This window comes from Lycium barbarum, chromosome 7, assembly GCF_019175385.1.
Source record: "Lycium barbarum isolate Lr01 chromosome 7, ASM1917538v2, whole genome shotgun sequence".
NCBI lineage: Eukaryota > Viridiplantae > Streptophyta > Magnoliopsida > Solanales > Solanaceae > Lycium > Lycium barbarum.
Window position 1 is genome coordinate 73,685,446 of NC_083343.1, and position 21,723 is coordinate 73,707,168.

Sequence of the window (21,723 nt, forward strand, 5' to 3'; positions counted from 1 at the left end):
CGTTATGACTACAGGTGTGAGCCTTATAACATGTTCTGATGTCTGGAGCGGTTCTAGACATCTTATTCTGATACAGTCTGTCGTGCCATCCCAAATGACATTTACGCGTATCTATTATGAATTTTGTCCGATTATTTTGAATTGACCTATCATCTGGACTACTTTAGTTTCATTGAGTCTGTATAATGGTCTGTATGCATATGGTTTCTCATTAATCTGTTCGTGGATGCTTCAATGCTTCCTTCACTGAGCCCGGGCCAGGTTCTGTTATTCGTGCACATTCCACTGCATTGTTCACCGCGTCCCTCGGTGTGCGAGCCGGGTTCTGTTTGCATCTGTATATGATTTGATGATGTGTTTGTATGGGGATGGCGGCCAGGATGGCATATGATCTGATCTGTCTGTCCACCGCGTCCCGTACTAAGAGGGCCGGGATCTGTTACCGCGTCCCTTACTAAAGGGCCGGTATCTGATATGTATGTATATGCTATCTGCATCTGTATATGCTTATGACTCTGCATGCATGATTCTTTCTGTTACAGTTCTGTATGTCTGGTTTGGAATATGATTCTGTCTGCCACACTTCTGGAAATCTGATCTGAATCATCACTCTGTCTGTTGCACTTCTGTACGCCGGGTTCGGATTATGATTCAGTCTGTCACACTTTTGTACCTCTGACTCAGATTACGGTTTTCTGTCAGCCACACTCTGCACTCCTGATCTGTGTTATGATTCTGTCAGCTATACTCTGTCCCTCTGATCCGGAGCTTATACTTTTGGTATATACTTTTTTTCTGTTGTATATTCTGTACATATGTTTATTTGGGGTACGACGGGGCCCTGTCCCGTCATCTGATTCTGTTATGTATGTTAGAGGCCTGTAGACATGTTTGTGGGTTGTGGGTTGTCACTGTTCTGGTAGGTATGTGTGAGATTGCGACTTAAGTTACCCTGCTTGCTATGCTATCCTCAACGGCTTATGTATAAGTCTATGTATGTATATATTTTGTGCGATGTATTCTATATCCGTATGAAGCTATATATGTCTAATTTAATTAGCTGGTTAGTACGCTAACTCTGCCAAGCAGGTACGTGTGGGTGCCCAGTTAGGACACCAGTCGCGGCCCACGGGGTTGGGTCGTGACACGAGGCATAGCAGAATTTGTAGCACAGTGCCCAAATTGCCAGCAAGTGAAGTCCGAGCATCAAAAGCCAGGAGGCTTATTGCAAGCAATGGAAATCCCTACGTGGAAATGGGAAGAAATTAATATGGATTTTGTGGTAGGATTACCCCGTACGCGAGGAAAGTACGATTCTATATGGGTGATCGTGGATAGACTCACGAAAGCAGCTCATTTTCTCTCTGTTAGAACCACATATTCAGCGGAAGATTATGCTAAATTGTATCTCAAGGAGATTGTACGACTTCACGGTATTCCTTTGGCCATTATCACGGACAGAGGGGCACAGTTAACAGCCAAGTTCTGGAAGTCCTTTCAAGAAGGTCTAGGTACTCAAGTGAAGCTCAGCACGGCGTTCTATCCGCAGACCGACGGACAAGCCGAGCGTACTATTCAGACCTTGGAAGATATGTTACGAGCGTGTGTGCTGGACTTTGGTGGTAGTTGGGATGAGCATTTACCTCTTATCGAATTTGCCTACAACAGCAGCTATCATTCCAGCATTCAAATGGCCTCGTATGAAGCCTTATATGGAAGAAAATACAGATCTCCAATTGGATGGTTTGAAACCGGAGAAGTACAATTGATAGGCCCCGACTTGATCCAACAAGCAGTTGAAAAGGTTAAAGTGATTCGAGACCGACTGTTAACAGCTCAAAGTCGCCAAAAGTCTTATGCGGATAATCGTCGACGAGACTTGGAATTTCAAGTGGGCAATTGGGTGTTCCTGAAGGTATCGCCGATGAAGGGAGTGATGAGATTTGGCAAGAAGGGAAAGCTAAGTCCCAGATATATCTGACCCTACCAAATCATTCATAAGGTGAGTCGAGTAGCCTATAAATTGGACTTGCCTTCAGAGCTCGAATCCGTGCATCCAGTATTCCATGTTTCGATGCTCCGCAGGTGTATTGGAGACCCAACGAGAATAGTTCCGGTTGATGATGTGCAAGTAACAGAGAAGCTGACATACGAGGAAGTGCCTATTGCTATTTTAGATAGACAAGTACAAAGGCTTCGGAATAAAGAGGTTGCTTCAGTCAAAATTCTATGGCGGAACAACAATTGGGAAGAAATGACTTGGGAAGCAGAGGAGAAGATGAAATCTATGTACCCCCATTTATTCCTATCCCCGGAAGAGATTCAAGATGAAACGTCGACGATATAAGGTATGTATGCTTTATTTTTTTTTATGTTTTTGGTCGTGTGTGGCCATAGATGTGTTGATATTGTGATGTAGCCCTGTGAGGCGATGATATTATGGGTTGTTGTGACAGGTCAGTAGTGCCAGATTACAGGGGAAACTCTGGCGAAATTTTTATAGAATCCCGAGTGTTTAACATTCGAGGACGAATGTTCCAAAAGGGGGGGAAGAATGTTACACCCCGGAAATTTTCCCGTTAAGCGTACAGTGAATAGGCTAACAAGGATATAGTGTATACGATGTTATGGAGACGAGTGATAACGTTCATTTGATTGGTATCGAGGTGTTGAACAACTATTAAGAAGGTCCCGTAAGGATCGGAGATAAAACGAAGTGACAAAATAGGACTCAGTGAACTGGCGAATTATACGGTAGGTTATACGGACCGGATAATGGTTTTACGGCCGTATAATGAACCGTTAAAGTGTCACAGAAAGAAGTTGAGGAAAAGTGGGTTTTACGGTAGATTATACGGACCGTATAAAATTATAAGGCCCGTAAAATGAACCGTCAAGTGGACACAGAAAGGGGTGATCACTGAGTCAGTTTTACGGTCAATTATACGGACCGTATAAATTTATACGAACCGTATAATGGACCGTATAATGGCATCGGGACTGGTTTTGTATTTATAAAAATATGATCCAAGTTTCATTTTCTCATTTCCTCTTCTCACTACACGACCCAATCTCTCTCTCTAGAAACTTCCAAACACTCCAAACCAAGAATTCAAGTGAAAATCAAGATCAATAACACCCAAATTCATGAAATCAAGAGTGTGAAACTCCTCATAGTTCATCTAAGTCAAGGAACTCCAAAGAAGGTGGAACTAGGGTTTTGTCTAAGTGGAGTATTTCAACTCAAGACTTGTTCAACCATAATCCAAGGTAAGTTTCATGATCATTTCATGTTGTTTAAGGTATTGGGAGGCTTAGATATTTGAAATGTAGAAGAACATAGAAAGTGGGTCATTACTGAGTGAATAATGACATAATTGAATGATAGTGGAATTGAATCATGAAAGTTGAAGAGTTGTGATTATGAATACGTTATAATGATGTTTATATCATGAAACAAGTATTAAACGCGTGAAAACACAAAGATGAGTTATAAGGAGAAATATGAAAAAATTGGAGGAAAATGGTGGATTTTGCTAAATATACATAAATGATGATTGTTGATTGTGACATTGTGAGTAGTATTGTGAATGTTGGGAGTTGATATATAACATGGGAGAAGTAGTATAAATAAAGGGAGTGCTGCCCAATTATTCCTAGAATTAACGATGCGTTTTTGTAGTCAATTAACTAATGTTAGTCCAATTCTCTCGTGAAGGTAACGACGTGACCTTGAAGGAAGACAAGTGATCGATAACGTAGCTAAGCGACAAGGTATGTGAGGCTAGTCCTGTCACGACCCGACTTGGGGCCGCGACGAGCACCCGGTGCTAACCCACCCGAGCACCCTCTTAGCTTACTCTTATACTTACATCTAGGTGATCCCCATAATCATACATGCATTTCCATTCATTCGTCAACTAGTCCCATATGGACAACCGCACATTTATATCATCATAGGCATTCATGCCATATCAATATACATGGGCCAACGTGGCCGACAAAATGATATACGAAACATAGGCCGACAAGGCCAAACACATCTACCCACACACACACATGTCTACGAGCCTCTAAGAGTATAACATATCACATTAGCGGGACAGGACCCCGCTATGCCCATAATTATATACACAAAAGATTGAGTACCCAAAAGATATGGCTCTGAAGGAAATGGAGCTCTCTATGAAATCTCCGAATAAGCAGCTAAGGATCAAATTTGTCTCCCTGCGCACCTGCGGGCATGACGCAGCGTCCACAAACAAAAGGACGTCAGTACGAAGAATGTACTGAGTATGTAAAGCATGATCAACATCAATATAGAAGCATAATTGTTATATCCCGTATTTTCGCGTATTCGGGAAAATTCGAAAGAATTTTGATTTGTAAGGAATAAGGTCACATGATGATTTGAATTAATATATGTGTGTGTTGTTCATGAAAAATATTAGTGTGGAAACGCGGAGGAAGGCCAAGGGAAAAAATTGGAATTTTGGAAATTAATTTCGGGAATTGCAAAACGAGAATTAGAAGTCATTGGGCCCAAGAAAAATGAAAATTAAAATTGAGGCCCAAAACCCATGGATGGCCGGCCATATATGTGATCCAAGCCCATGGGAATTAATTAAATTCCCATGTGATTATTAGCTTTATATTTAGAAGTTTCAAGAAAGGAAATAAAGAGAAAGAGAGAGCAAAAACAAAAGAAAAAGAAGAAGAGCAAGAGAGGGGGGTTTCGGCCAGCCCCTCCCATTTTACCCCTGAAAAATCTTGCTTCCAAAATTGTTTTCTTGTGGTATTTATACTAATTCAAGGGTCCTCTACAACATGGTGCAATTGTTTGGGAAGAAAGAGCTCTTGTTTCTTCAATATGACAACATGTTTGAGTGAAGAAGATTGGAGAAAAAGGTAAGAATTCATTCCATGTTATTATGTTATGAAGGTTTGTTTGTGTTGTAGTGTATGGAAATGATTAAAATTCATGAAAATATGGAAGTTTGCAAAGTGGGTGTGCATATGTATGTGTGGCCGTGTGTGTGTATTAATGTACAAGTGTGATGAGTTGAAATTTATGTTGTATTCTAGTTGTGTGTAGGATGGAATTCTTATTGAGAATGAAAGTGGAATGAATTTGGTTGAAGTTGGAAAAATGGAATGTGGCCGTGTGGTATTTGAAGTTTGGAAGGAGAATGAATTAATTTGGTTTAATATGTTAGTTGTGTTGTTGTGATGCTTGCAATGTAAATAAAGATAAAATGATGTAAGTTTGCATTGAAATGGAATGTAGAAGTTTATGTCGTTTTAGTACGATTTTATGACATTATGGAAATGGAGTTGTTAAGGTGCAAATTATGATGATTGTTGATGAACTTGGGATATGGAAACATGTTATGAATAAGTATGTTAAAGATTAGAAGTTTTGAATGAATTATGACTTTGGTGGAAAGTTTGTATATTTGGTATATCTTGTGAATATTTCGTACAAATGATATGAAATGCTCCCAAATTATATTGTGATGATCTTGGTTAATGATGAATGTGAAATCGTTGAGATTTGTTTGGAAATTTGAAGTTGAAACGGAAGTATTGCTTTATGTAGAAAAGAAGAACATTAACGTTAGATCTATTTGTTGTGATTCGTGATGTCTTTGGTATTGTGGGTTGTTGTTGTTGATATATTGAGCCGAGCTAAGCCTCGGGGGTGTTATATGTATAGGGGAAGTGCTGCCGAAATTTCGGTAGACAAATATGAAGTTAAGTGAATTCTCAAGTCTTGCAATTCCTAATTGGTAACTACGACCAATTGTAGGTTTTTGGCGAAACGGAGTTTGATTTTGGGCAAGCGTAAGGAGCGCGAAAGGTATGTAAGGCTACCCCATTTCCTTCTTTTGGCATGTCTTAAGTACACTAGGTCGATATTTGAGCCCCGGGGGCAGTCCTGTTCATGGAAATCCTAATTTGAAATTGAGTACTATTCATTCAATTGAAATGAACTATAAAACTCATATTTTGTTGGAAAGTGATCATATGTTCGAAACTTTTGTAAATGTAATCGAATTGTTTCAAAACTTCCATGTATGATTCCATAGGCCCCAAATATCCGTGATTCATGTCCGTCACCTCGACTTGACCCGAGGTGGGCCCGTTAACTCCGAGACTCTTTCGTTTGCTCTATAAGGCTCATTTTTGTGTAATGTCGGAAAAGGGGCTTTTGCTTATGAATTTGGCTACCATAAAATAATGTTTTGATTGCCACGATATTCTAAACTATATTTTGAACCATAAATACCAGTTTGGAAACACTTTTGCGAAATGAACCCCGTATTGACTAATTGTTCGAACTACTTTGACTAATGAGTCCACATATGATTTTACCAAGTTTCAAAAAGTGTTTTGATATACAAATTGCATTAGTCACTCACGACTCCGCTCGTGCCCTTATTATGACTTCGTTCACCGGTTCCCGGGCCGGCTATGGTTCGTGCGCGCTATGATAGATTCGGTCGTATGCTGTGTTACGGTTCCCGAGACCTCGCCATAGGGTCGGGTTCCGTTTGGAGTTATGCTGTGATATGGCTGGTGATATGTTATGATGATATGTGTGTTCGGGGATGTACGCAGATTTGAACCTTCTGGTGTTATGCTGTGTGTGGCGCCAGCGTCGGAGTGGTGATCACGTTCCTGAGCTTTGCATGATTTGATCTGCATTATGTATACATGTTTTTGGTACAAATTTTGATATACTGGTCAGTATCCCCTTTTTTTGTATCCTGTTTGTTTCCAGTTGTGGTTTGCATTTCTGTACTCTATGCTTTACAGACTCAGTACATCTTTCGTACTGACCCCCTTTCTTCGGGGGGGGGGGGGGGGGGGGCTGCGTTTCATGCCCGCAGGTACAGACACCGGTGATCCACCACTATAGGCTCCACTTTCTGCTATTTCGGAGTGTTCCCCTTCATCCGGAGCCCACATTTTGGTATATATGTCTTTTGCTCTACATATACTTCTGTATATCTAACTATTTCGGTACGGCGGGGCCCTGTCCCGTCATATGTTTTCGTTCTGTATTTGTAGAGGCCTGTAGTCATATATGTGGGACGAGGGTCCTATATGTGTCTGCTTTGTTTGCGATTTGTGTCTTAATGCGGTCCGTCTGTTATGGTGGCCAAAATGGCCCATACGTTTGTATCTGTGCACATGATCGGCGATGTGCATTCCGCCGCTCCTTTTGTCTTTGATATGATATCTTTGCACGCGCGACCGCTTAAGATAATGTTTGATATCAGATCTGTTTATAATGATTAATATGAAATCTGAGTTAAGCTATAATATGATGATTTGGTATGTTCGTCTGTCTGGGTGTCCAAGTAGGGCACCAGTCGCGGCCCACGGGGCTGGGTCGTGACAATAATAGATATCATATGAAGATAGCATAGGAGGGGAGACAGTAATATCATCATCATGTCGCTTACTTGCATACACCGTCGTTCGTATCCCATAATAATACTCGTACCATACTTGTGCTCATATTCGTATACATGTCCTTATTCGTATTCCTATACATAGCCTTTTCACATTCATATTCATATTATATACATAGTCATTTCATATACATAGCATTTATATTTTGTTGGAAAGTGATCATATGTCCGAAACTTTTGTAAATGTAATCGAATTGTTTCAAAACTTCCATGTATGATTCCATAGGCCCCAAATGTTCGTGATTCATGCCCGCCACCTCGACTTGACCCGAGGTGGGCCCGTTAACTCCGAGACTCTTTCGTTTGCTCTATAAGGCTCATTTTTGTGTAATGTCGGCAAAGGGGCTTTTGCTTATGAATTTGGCTACCATAAAATAATGTTTTGATTGCCACGATATTCTAAACTATATTTTGAACCATAAGTACCAGTTTGGAAACACTTTTGCGAAATGAACCCCGTATTGACTAATTGTTCGAACTACTTTGACTAATGAGCCCACATATGATTTTACCAAGTTTCAAAAAGTGTTTTGATATACAAATTGCATTAGTCACTCACGACTCCGCTCGTGCCCTTATTATGACTTCGTTCACCGGTTCCCGGGCCGGCTATGGTTCGTGCGCGCTATGATAAATTTGGTCGTATGCTGTGTTACGGTTCCCGAGACCTCGCCATAGGGCCGGGTTCCGTTTGGAGTTATGCTGTGATATGGCTGGTGATATGTTATGATGATGTGTGTTCGGGGATGTACGGAGATTTGAACCTTCTGGTGTTATGCTGTGTGTGGCACCAGCGTCGGAGTGGTGACCACGTTCCTGAGCTTTGCATGATTTGATCTGCATTATGTATACATGTTTTTGGTACAGATTTTGATATACTGGTCAGTATCCCCTTTTTTTGTATCCTGTTTGTTTCCAGTTGTCGTTTGCATTTCTGTACTCTATGCTTTACATACTCAGTACATCTTTCGTACTGACCCCCTTTCTTCGCGGGGGGGGGGGGGGGGGGGGGGGCTGCGTTTCATGCCCGCAGGTACAGACACCGGTGATCCACCCCTATAGGCTCCACTTTCTGCTATTTCAGAGTGCGCCCCTTCATCCGGAGCCCACATTTTGGTATATATGTCTTTTGCTGTACATATACTTCTGTATATCTGACTATTTGGGTACGGCGGGGCCCTGTCCCGTCATATGTTTTCGTTCTGTATTTGTAGAGGCCTGTAGTCATATATGTGGGACGAGGGTCCTATATGTGTCTGCTTTGTTTGCGATTTGTGTCTTAATGCGGTCCGTCTGTTATGGTGGCCAAAATGGCCCATACGTTTGTATCTGTACACATGATCGGCGATGTGCATTTCGCCGCTCCTTTTGGCTTTGATATGATATCTTTGCACGCGCGACCGCTTAAGATAATGTTTGATATCAGATCTGTTTATAATGATTAATATGAAATCTGAGTTAAGCTATAATATGATGATTTGGTATGTTCGTCTGTCTGGGTGTCCAAGTAGGGCACCGGTCGCGGCCCACGGGGCTGGGTCGTGACAAAGTGGTATCAGAGCGGTTTGTCCTCGGAATGTCTACAGGCCGTGTCTCGTAGAGTCTTGTTTATCGGTGTGTTGTGCACCACATCTATAAACAGGAGGCTACAGGGCATTTAGGGTGTTCCCTTTCTTTGAATCTTAGATCGTGCAATAGAGCCAGCCGTAGGAAATGAATCCCTTTTTTTTTACTAACCCTCTTATTTCAGCTGGAGAACGGTATCGACGTAAGACAGCGACTGGTGATATTGGAAGTTACACAGTACACAGGTACGTAATGGTATGGAAGATGTATGCTGGGTAAGGTGTTTGAAATACGATTGAAACATAAAGTTGATGATTGAAAAGAAAAATAAACAGGAAAGTGTAGCAGGTGCAGTTTGAGTTGGGTATGTGAGGTAAGCCTCGACATTCTTATATTTTCTTGAAATTGTTAGCCCTGTGTGGCTATGATACGATGTGATATGATGATATATATATATGTATATACGTATATGTGTTGGCCCTGTGAGGCATGGTTGGTATTTCCTGTGTACAGGTTTTGGAATAGTAAGAAATACAGAGGGACCTCTGCCCAAATTTTTCCAGAAATATAAAAAGGAGAATAAGATATAAGTTCTTAATACATCTTGATAGTCAATACCGATAGGGTAAAGCCATTATGTGGGATTAAAGTTTAAGAGATACCCTCCGTGTCATTCGTAAGAAGTATCATTCTTATTTGGGAAAATTTTATCGCGAGAAAGCGTATACGAGTAGCAAGTTCGTAACTTATTTAAACGGACCAGAATATGTTCCAACCCCATTTTGTTTTAGCACGTGAAGGGCAAAAAAAAAAAAATGTCCGACGATCAAGTTTCCTCTAATTGAAAGGATACAAAACGTATGACAAGCAGTTGAGAATTGAGCGGTTCGCTCTCGACTCAAATACATAGATATATACAAATATGGAGGTAATTATGTGAATCAAGTACTAAAAGATTTCGCGAAGTTCGTCGGACTCTAGTTTTCTTTCGCTAGTGGCCGGAAGATGCCTTGCGGTATCGACTGATTGGAGACGGAATTTGTGGGATAAAAACTTAAACTCGTGGGCTGTCTAGAAATATATACATACATGAAGGTAAATATTGAGGGTTTACAGGGGGCGACACGGTAACTATATATTTAGAAAAGTAAAAGGATTCTCGCTAGGTCGGGGTGGGACCCGCTACGAGAACGTCCTGAGAAGCTGTCAAGACCCCGACTTGTCTTAAATTACGTGACAAAGGACGTGCGGGGCAATTGGTGTAATTATACAGGCCTTAACGTGCCTAAATGCATTAAAGTTGTAAGGTTAAGCGTGCCAGGGCCAGAGAAATTCTGGGATGGGTGACCCCCTGGGAAAGGTACCAGCAGTTTTTCGCAAACATAGATATAAGAGACGAATAAGAAATTCGGGGTAACCTAAAGGGAGTTGGGATATGTGGAATGGTTAGAAACTTTATAGGGGTCACACGAGCTGGGACGGATTGGATTGGTAAAAAGAAAGAAAAAGCAGTGCAGCTCTAGAATTAGAGTAAAATTTGAGCAAGTGATTGAAGATGTATTGTAATGGAAATGGCAGTGATATATATGTATGTGTAGGACCCCTATTTATGACTATGTCGACCGATTGGTAAACTCTAATAGCCAATGTTGTAATATACGGGAGACATTACCTGAACAGAATTTATGAGGCAAAGCGAAAGGTATGGTGCAGATGTTATGAAATAAACTGATATTCATTTTGCTACTGGTTGAGATTGGAAGATTCTAATACGACGATGTTTGGAAAGAACAGAGAATGATTGAGTGGAAGGTAATCAAAATGTCAGAAAAAGTGAACCGTAAGAAACGTAATTAAGCAGAACCTCTAAAAGAGTCAGCGGTAAAGCACGAGAATTATTTGCGAAAACGAACTAAAATGTAGTAGTGCAGGACAAAGGGAGCCTATGGTATGGAATGATGAATCATGTGCATATCAAGTAATCCGAATATCGAGAAAAACAGGACGACAGATAAGGAATGGGTATGAAGGAAGAATGTGATTATTAAGAGATGAACTGCTACATTAATTATATTACTTGAGTGCCAGCTATCGGATAAGATTTTGTACTATATAATTGTGATTCTGTTAAGCTCTCGTACGAAGATAATCAAGTTATAGGTTAGAAAGATAAGACATGGATATGGTATAAGTATAACCCCAAAGGGGGGGAGCGGATGAGAGTAAAGTAAGTATAAATGAAAACAATTGAGACACAGAAGATTGAAGCGATAAAGAATTGGCGTAGGCCTTCGACATCGACTGAAATACGTAGTTCTCTGGGATTGGCCGGGTATTACAGAAGATTCGTAGGGAACTTTATTTCTACTATGGTACTATTAATGAAGCTAACTCAGAAGGCAGTGAAATCTCAGTGAACTGGTACTTGTGAATGTAGTTTCCAGTTGCTGAAGGAAAAATTAATTACAGCTCCAGTTCTAGCTCTTCATGAAGGACAGACGGGCATGTTAATTATTGTGATGCTTCCGGTATTGGGATAGGTTTTGTATTAATACAGCATGGTTGGATTATAGTCCATGTTCCCCGGCAGCTCAGACCGCACGAGAAGAAATTATTTCGCTCACGATCCGGAATTAGCTGCGGTGATTCATGTCTTAAAGATATGGCGGCATTACCTGATGGGGTATTGTGATACAGAGACAGATTATGCGTGCCTGACGTTGTAGGACTGCGACGGCCAATTATGGCCGAGACGCATAATGTTCGGTATTCTGTGTATCCGGAATCCACTAAAATGTACCATGACCTCAGATGTCTATACTGATGGAATGGCATGAAATGGGATATCACAGAGTTCGTTGCCCAGTGCCCAAATTGTCAGCAGGTCAAAATTGAGCATCAGAAGCCGGGTGGACTGTTGCAAGAAATGGAAATTCCGACATGGAAGTGGGAGATAATTAACATGGACTTCATTACAGGTTTTCCTCGCACTCCACGGAAGTATGATTCCATCTGGGTTATTGTTGATAGGCTGACAAAATCAGTCCATTTTCTCCCCGTCAGAACCACTTATTCATCTGAGGATTATGTCAGACTATATATTAAAGAAATAGTGAGGCTCCATGGAGCTCCTATATCTATTGTCACTGATAGAGGTACTCAGTTTATGACTAATTCCTGGAGATTCGTTTTCAGGAAGGATTAGGGGCTCAGATAAGCCCGAGCACAGTATTCCATCTTCAGAGCGACGGACAGGCCGAGCACACTATACAGACGCTAGAAGATATGTTGCGGGCCTATATTATTGATTTCAGAGGTAGCCGGGACGATCATCTGCCGTTGATTTAGTTTGCTTATAATGACAACTACCATTCTAGTTTAATACGAGGCTTTGTATGGCAGAAAATGCAGGTCACCGATCGGCTGGTTCGATATTGGCGAAACAGAGTTAATCGGTCCAGATATGATCCAGCAGGCCGTTGATAAGGTGAAACTCATCCGAGAAAGACAATTAGTAGCCTAGAGTCGACGGAGATCGTGTGCTGACAAACGGCGTTGACCCTTGGAGTTCCAGGTCGGCAATTGGGTATTTTTGAAAGTATCGTCTATAAGAGGCGTAATGCGATTCGGCAGAAAGGGTAAGTTCAGTCCGCGATATATTGGACCTTATCGGATTGTTCGAAAAATGGGGAATGTCGCCTATGAGCGAGATCTACCATCTGATCTGGAAGAGGTATATCCGGTATTTCATGCATCCATGCTCCGTAAGTGTGTCGGTAATCCCTTCAGAATATTTCCAGCAAATGATATTCAGGTGACGGAGGAACTATCGTACGAAGAGCAGCCCGTAGCCATTTTGGTCCGCCAGGTAAGAAGATTACGGGACAAAGATGTAGCTTCCGTTAAGGTCTTATGGCAAAACAATAATGGAGAAGCAATGACCTTGGAAGTAGAGGTCGGAATGAGAAAGAAGTGTCCTCACTTGTTTCTTATGCCCACCGGTAATCTAAATCCCTTACTTGATTATATTCAAAGACGAATGTGTATCAATTGTGCTGACCGTAAAAGAAACTCCCCCGAAGTATTTACGGACCCTATAAGACTAATCTAACATTCGAGGACGAATGTTCTAAAGGGGGGGAGGATGTTATATCCCGTATTTTCGCGTATTCGGGAAAATTCGAAATAATTTTGATTTGTAAGGAATAAGGTCACATGATGATTTGAATTAATATATGTGTGTGTTGTTCATGAAAAATATTAGTGTGGAAACGCGGAGGAAGGCCAAGGGAAAAAATTGGAATTTTGGAAATTAATTTCGGGAATTGCAAAACGAGAATTAGAAGTCATTGGGCCCAAGAAAAATGAAAATTAAAATTGAGGCCCAAAACCCATGGATGGCCGGCCATATATGTGATCCAAGCCCATGGGAATTAATTAAATTCCCATGTGATTATTAGCTTTATATTTAGAAGTTTCAAGAAAGGAAATAAAGAGAAAGAGAGAGCAAAAACAAAAGAATAAGAAGAAGAGCAAGAGAGGGGGGTTTCGGCCAGCCCCTCCCATTTTACCCCTGAAAAATCTTGCTTCCAAAATTGTTTTCTTGTGGTATTTATACTAATTCAAGGGTCCTCTACAACATGGTGCAATTGTTTGGGAAGAAAGAGCTCTTGTTTCTTCAATATGACAACATGTTTGAGTGAAGAAGATTGGAGAAAAAGGTAAGAATTCATTCCATGTTATTATGTTATGAAGGTTTGTTTGTGTTGTAGTGTATGGAAATGATTAAAATTCATGAAAATATGGAAGTTTGCAAAGTGGGTGTGCATATGTATGTGTGGCCGTGTGTGTGTATTAATGTACAAGTGTGATGAGTTGAAATTTATGTTGTATTCTAGTTGTGTGTAGGATGGAATTCTTATTGAGAATGAAAGTGGAATGAATTTGGTTGAAGTTGGAAAAATGGAATGTGGCCGTGTGGTATTTGAAGTTTGGAAGGAGAATGAATTAATTTGGTTTAATATGTTAGTTGTGTTGTTGTGATGCTTGCAATGTAAATAAAGATAAAATGATGTAAGTTTGCATTGAAATGGAATGTAGAAGTTTATGTCGTTTTAGTACGATTTTATGACATTATGGAAATGGAGTTGTTAAGGTGCAAATTATGATGATTGTTGATGAACTTGGGATATGGAAACATGTTATGAATAAGTATGTTAAAGATTAGAAGTTTTGAATGAATTATGACTTTGGTGGAAAGTTTGTATATTTGGTATATCTTGTGAATATTTCGTACAAATGATATGAAATGCTCCCAAATTATATTGTGATGATCTTGGTTAATGATGAATGTGAAATCGTTGAGATTTGTTTGGAAATTTGAAGTTGAAACGGAAGTATTGCTTTATGTAGAAAAGAAGAACATTAACGTTAGATCTATTTGTTGTGATTCGTGATGTCTTTGGTATTGTGGGTTGTTGTTGTTGATATATTGAGCCGAGCTAAGCCTCGGGGGTGTTATATGTATAGGGGAAGTGCTGCCGAAATTTCGGTAGACAAATATGAAGTTAAGTGAATTCTCAAGTCTTGCAATTCCTAATTGGTAACTACGACCAATTGTAGGTTTTTGGCGAAACGGAGTTTGATTTTGGGCAAGCGTAAGGAGCGCGAAAGGTATGTAAGGCTACCCCATTTCCTTCTTTTGGCATGTCTTAAGTACACTAGGTCGATATTTGAGCCCCGGGGGCAGTCCTGTTCATGGAAATCCTAATTTGAAATTGAGTACTATTCATTCAATTGAAATGAACTATAAAACTCATATTTTGTTGGAAAGTGATCATATGTTCGAAACTTTTGTAAATGTAATCGAATTGTTTCAAAACTTCCATGTATGATTCCATAGGCCCCAAATATCCGTGATTCATGTCCGTCACCTCGACTTGACCCGAGGTGGGCCCGTTAACTCCGAGACTCTTTCGTTTGCTCTATAAGGCTCATTTTTGTGTAATGTCGGAAAAGGGGCTTTTGCTTATGAATTTGGCTACCATAAAATAATGTTTTGATTGCCACGATATTCTAAACTATATTTTGAACCATAAATACCAGTTTGGAAACACTTTTGCGAAATGAACCCCGTATTGACTAATTGTTCGAACTACTTTGACTAATGAGTCCACATATGATTTTACCAAGTTTCAAAAAGTGTTTTGATATACAAATTGCATTAGTCACTCACGACTCCGCTCGTGCCCTTATTATGACTTCGTTCACCGGTTCCCGGGCCGGCTATGGTTCGTGCGCGCTATGATAGATTCGGTCGTATGCTGTGTTACGGTTCCCGAGACCTCGCCATAGGGTCGGGTTCCGTTTGGAGTTATGCTGTGATATGGCTGGTGATATGTTATGATGATATGTGTGTTCGGGGATGTACGCAGATTTGAACCTTCTGGTGTTATGCTGTGTGTGGCGCCAGCGTCGGAGTGGTGATCACGTTCCTGAGCTTTGCATGATTTGATCTGCATTATGTATACATGTTTTTGGTACAAATTTTGATATACTGGTCAGTATCCCCTTTTTTTGTATCCTGTTTGTTTCCAGTTGTGGTTTGCATTTCTGTACTCTATGCTTTACAGACTCAGTACATCTTTCGTACTGACCCCCTTTCTTCGGGGGGGGGGGGGGGGGGGGCTGCGTTTCATGCCCGCAGGTACAGACACCGGTGATCCACCACTATAGGCTCCACTTTCTGCTATTTCGGAGTGTTCCCCTTCATCCGGAGCCCACATTTTGGTATATATGTCTTTTGCTCTACATATACTTCTGTATATCTAACTATTTCGGTACGGCGGGGCCCTGTCCCGTCATATGTTTTCGTTCTGTATTTGTAGAGGCCTGTAGTCATATATGTGGGACGAGGGTCCTATATGTGTCTGCTTTGTTTGCGATTTGTGTCTTAATGCGGTCCGTCTGTTATGGTGGCCAAAATGGCCCATACGTTTGTATCTGTGCACATGATCGGCGATGTGCATTCCGCCGCTCCTTTTGTCTTTGATATGATATCTTTGCACGCGCGACCGCTTAAGATAATGTTTGATATCAGATCTGTTTATAATGATTAATATGAAATCTGAGTTAAGCTATAATATGATGATTTGGTATGTTCGTCTGTCTGGGTGTCCAAGTAGGGCACCAGTCGCGGCCCACGGGGCTGGGTCGTGACAATAATAGATATCATATGAAGATAGCATAGGAGGGGAGACAGTAATATCATCATCATGTCGCTTACTTGCATACACCGTCGTTCGTATCCCATAATAATACTCGTACCATACTTGTGCTCATATTCGTATACATGTCCTTATTCGTATTCCTATACATAGCCTTTTCACATTCATATTCATATTATATACATAGTCATTTCATATACATAGCATTTACATAGCATACCCGACCTCATGGGATCGGTGTCTTATACATACTTGGCCAACCAAGGCTCAAGGTCATACATACCTGGCCCTACCAAGGCATCAGGGTTATCCGTACCCTCTGTAGAGGTGTGCGCGCGTTACGTAATCGTATACATACTTTATACATAATCATATACATATATATATATCCTACCCGGCGTTATAAGCTCGGGGTATCATTATAGCCCTTCATAGGCACATATACATACATCATAGCTCGTAAGCATCTTTAATCTCATTTTACTCTCATCATCATTTCTATCCTCATCACTATCGTTACATCTACATTATGGACTTACTCGTCAAGCGAGGAACATAGTAAAATCATAGTACATATCAAGGGTCGTGAGCTTATGAGCTGGTAATGCCAACCATGTGGAGACAACATACTCATATAGAGGAATTTAGGAATTTGGCCAAGAACCATGCCTTATGAAAGAAGGGTTAGCCTTACATACCTTTCCGTCGACTATTCTACACTTGCACGTTCCCTTCCAATGCTAGCGTTTATACCTTTATTAATGTCATAGCAATGGCCATTAGTCATTCACATTAACCACATTATCTAGATTCCTCAATTTGCCTCTAATTCACCCACATTCATGATTATAACACCCATCTTCGTCCATTCGTCTAAAGTGTTTAGTTCATGATCTTAATACCATTTATAACACATTCATATCACAACACAACAACATTCATAACTCAATTCAAACTATTTCTCAAAATGTCACTATTCATCATTCATGACCTAGTTGACCACATTTTCTACAATCCATGTATTTTAATTCTTCAATACCTTAAACATCTTGTAAAAATCATGAATCTTACCTTAGAAGTTGTAGGAACAAGCTTTGGTTGATAATACTCCTCTTTGAGCAAAACCCTAGTTTTTCTCCATTTGGATTTCTTGACTTGGATGATCCTTGATGACTCCCTTATCCTTGATTCACTTGTCTTAATGTTATGGATGACTTATAATCCTTGGAAACTCATATAATAAATGTAGAGAGAAGTTCTAGAGAGAAGTGGTGTAATGTTGTAAATGAAATAAGACAAGTCTTGATCCTCATATTTAATGAATTAAAAAATCTGTGCTGGGTGAACAGTGGTCGTCCATGGAGGTTTACGGTTACGGACCGTGCCTCGTGGTCGTTTTTCAGCTTAACCAGAACCAGAAACTTTAGCCTGCATGCATGGTGATTTACGACCATGGTTTACGGGCCGTAAATCACTTTACGGTCCGTCTACCAGGTCGTATTTTAGCCATTTCCTCAGCTGGCAGAAAGTTGAAGTTGGACATGCCAGTTTACGACGTCAAGTTTACGGACCGTATTGCACTTTACAGTCCGTATTTTGCACTATACGACCACTGGGCAGTTTTGCCAACTTTCAATTTTTCTCATTTCTCGACTTTTCATTCTAATCATCCACATCCCTTTACATATAAAAATTTCGCCAGAGTTTCCTCTGTAATGTGGCACTACCACCCTGTCACAACAACCCACAATAACAATGCCTCACAGGGCAATAATACAACAACACTAGAAATTTGGCCACACACGACCTGAATGTATAAAAGGGAAAACATGTATACCTTATGATTTTGACGTCTCATCTTGGACCTCTTCCAAGGGCCGAAATAAATGTGGGTATTTGGATCGCATATTCTCTTCCGCTTCCCATGTCATTTCCTCTCGATTGTTATTTCTCCACAACACTTTAATTGATGCCACTTCTTTGTTTCTAAGCCTCCGTACTTGCCTATCTAATATGGCAATGGGCATTTCATCATAAGTTAACTTTTCTGTCACTTGAATATCATTCACTGGGACGATCCTCGTAGGATCTCCAACACACTTCCGAAGCATCGAGACATGAAATACTGGATGGACTGACTCCAAATCTGGAGGTAGATCTAGCTCATAGGCCACTTTGCCTATTTTGCATATAATCTCATAGGGTCCGATATACCGGGGACTGAGCTTCCCCTTTTTGCCAAATCTCATAACGCCTTTCATTGGCGACACTTTCAAGAATACCCAATCCTTAACTTGGAACTGTAAGTCTCTTCGACGATTATCCGCATAGGACTTCTGACGACTTTGAGCCGCTAGCAACCGATCTTGTATGAGCTTAACTTTATCTATTGCTTGCTGGACCAAGTCTGGCCCTATCAACTTAGCTTCTCCGGTTTCAAACCACCCAATTGGGGACCTACACTTTCGCCCATATGGAGCTTCATACGGTGCCATTTGAATGCTAGAATGGTAACTGTTATTGTAAGCAAACTCAATGAGTGGCAAATGGTCATCCCAATTTCCTCCAAAATCTATCATACATGCCCGTAACATATCTTCAAGAGTCTGAATAGTACGTTCAGCTTGCCCATCGGTCTGTGGGTGAAATGCTGTGCTTAGGCGCACTTGGGTCCCTAAACCTTCTTGGAAAGACCCTCAAAACTTGGCTGTAAACTGAGTTCCTCTATCGGAGATAATAGATACCGGAACGCCATGGAGTCTCACTATCTCTTTAAGATAAAGCTTGGCATAATCTTCTGCCATATAGGTCGTTCTGACCGGTAAGAAATGCGCTGACTTTGTGAGCCTATCCACGATCACCCATATAGAATCATATTTACGTCGAGAACGGGGTAACCCTGTAATGAAATCCATATTAATCACTTCCCACTTCCAAGTTGGGATTTCTATAGCTTGCAATAAGCCACCCTGCTTTTGGTGTTCTATCTTCACTTGTTGGCAATTAGGACACTGAGCTACGAATTCTGCTACGTCTTTCTTCATCCCATTCCACCAGTATATAGCCTTAAGATCATGATACATTTTCGTCGCTCCGGGGTGAACGGAGTAACGAGAACAATGAGCTTCTCTCAAAATCTGATGGCGTAGACCTGCCACATCGGGAACACATAACCTGCCTTGACATCGGAGAACTCCGTCTTCCGAAATGTCAAATGATGACTCCTCCTTCTGAGGGAGTGTATCTCTATACTGCATTAGCATAGGATCCTCATATTGTCGCTCTTTTACTCCCGCTACTAACGATGAAACTGCTGAATTCTGAATAGTAGCTCCGCTGCTACCTGAGTCCACCACTCGGACTCCTAGGCTAGCTAACTGCTGAAGATCACGGGCCATCTCTTTCTTTTCTGGTCGTACCTCACTTAGACTTCCCATCGACCTACGGCTAAGAGCATCAGCCACAACATTTTCCTTTCGGGGTGGTATAGGATTTCAACATCATAGTCTTTTAGCAACTCTAGCCATCGTCGTTGCCGCAAATTAAACTCTTTCTGCTTGAAGATGTACTGGAGACTCTTATGATCTGTATAAATATCCACGTGGACACCATATAAGTAATGTCTCCATATCTTTAAAGCATGGACCACCGCAACCAATTCTAAGTCATGGGTAGGATAATTCTGCTCATGTTTCCGTAATTGTCTAGAAGCATACGCAATCACCTTTCCATTTTGCATCAATACACAGCCTAGCCCGACGCCTGAAGCATCACAATAAATAACATATCCTTCCAATCCCTCTGGAAGTGTCAAGACTGGGGCTGAAGTCAGTCGGTCTTTCAACTCTTGGAAACTACGCTCGCAAGCATCTGTCCATTGAAACTTAGTTGACTTCTGAGTCAACTTGGTGAGCGGTGCAGAAATAGAAGAGAAACCCTCAACAAATCTTCTGTAATAACCGGCTAAGCCCAAAAAGCTACGAACCTCCGTAGGGATCGTGGGTCTTGGCCAGGTCTTCACGGCCTCAATCTTTTGGCTATCCACTCGAATACCGTCAGCTACAACAATGTGGCCTAGAAATGCCACTGAGTTCAACCAAAAATCGCATTTGGAAAACTTCGCGAATAACTCTCGAGTTCGAAGAACTCCAAGGACAATACGCAAGTGATCTGCATGTTCTGCCTCGGATCTAGAATACACTAGGATATCATCGATGAATACAATCAGGAATAAATCCAGAAAGGGCCTGAATATATTGTTCATTAAGTCCATAAACACTGCCGGTGCATTAGTTAGCCCAAACGACATTACTCGGAACTCGAAATGGCCATATCTTGTTCTGAAAGCTGTCTTAGGGATATCTTTCTCCCTAACACTTACTTGGTGATACCCGGACCTCAAATCAATCTTTGAAAACCATTTGGCACCTTGCAATTGATCAAATAAATCATCAATCCTCGGGAGGGGATACTTGTTCTTAATTGTCACTTTATTCAATTACCGATAATCAATGCACATTCTCAAAGAGCCATCCTTCTTCCGGACGAACAATACGGGTGCTCCCCACGGGGATGAACTAGGCCTAATGAAGCCTTTTTCAAGCAAGTCTTTTAATTGCTCCTTCAACTCTTTCAACTCTGCGGGTGCCATCCTATAGGGAGGAATAGATATAGGTTTAGTGTCTGGCAACACATTAATAGCAAAATCTATCTCTCGCTCGGGAGGAAGGCCTGGAAGCTCTTCCGGGAACACATCCAGAAATTCGTTCACTACCGGAACTGACTGAAGAGTCGGCGACTCAGCTTCTACATCTTGAACTCGCACGAGGTGATAAATACACCCTTTCGTGATCATATTCCTTGCCTTTAGATAGGAAATAAACCTACCTTTTGGTGATGCCGAATTCCCTTTCCATTCTAAGAGTGGTTCTCCCGGAAACTGGAAACGAACCATCTTCATTCGGCAATCAACATTGGCATAACAAGAAGCCAACCAATCCATGCCCATAATAATGTCAAAATCTACCATTTCTAGCTCATGCAAATCAATCATGGTACGACGATCACAAATCACAATCACACAATTCCTATATACTCGGCTAGCTATTACCGATTCACCCACGGGTGTAGACACCTCAAAAGGTTTGATAGACTCCGGCTCAATTATAAATCGACCTGCAATATATGGAGTAACAGATGATAATGTGGAGCCCGGATCAATCAAAGCATATACATCATGAGAAAATACCGATAATATACTTGTGACCACATCAGGAGAAGACTCAAGATCTTGGTGTCCAGCCAAAGCATAAATACGGTGCTGAGGACTGCTAGTACTGGGAGCTCTTCCCCTACCCCTACCATGGCCGACTGGCGCATGTGAACCTGGCCCCGTAGGGCGTACAGATGCCGAAGATCCGGCTACCGACCCTGATGGCTGGGTCCTACCT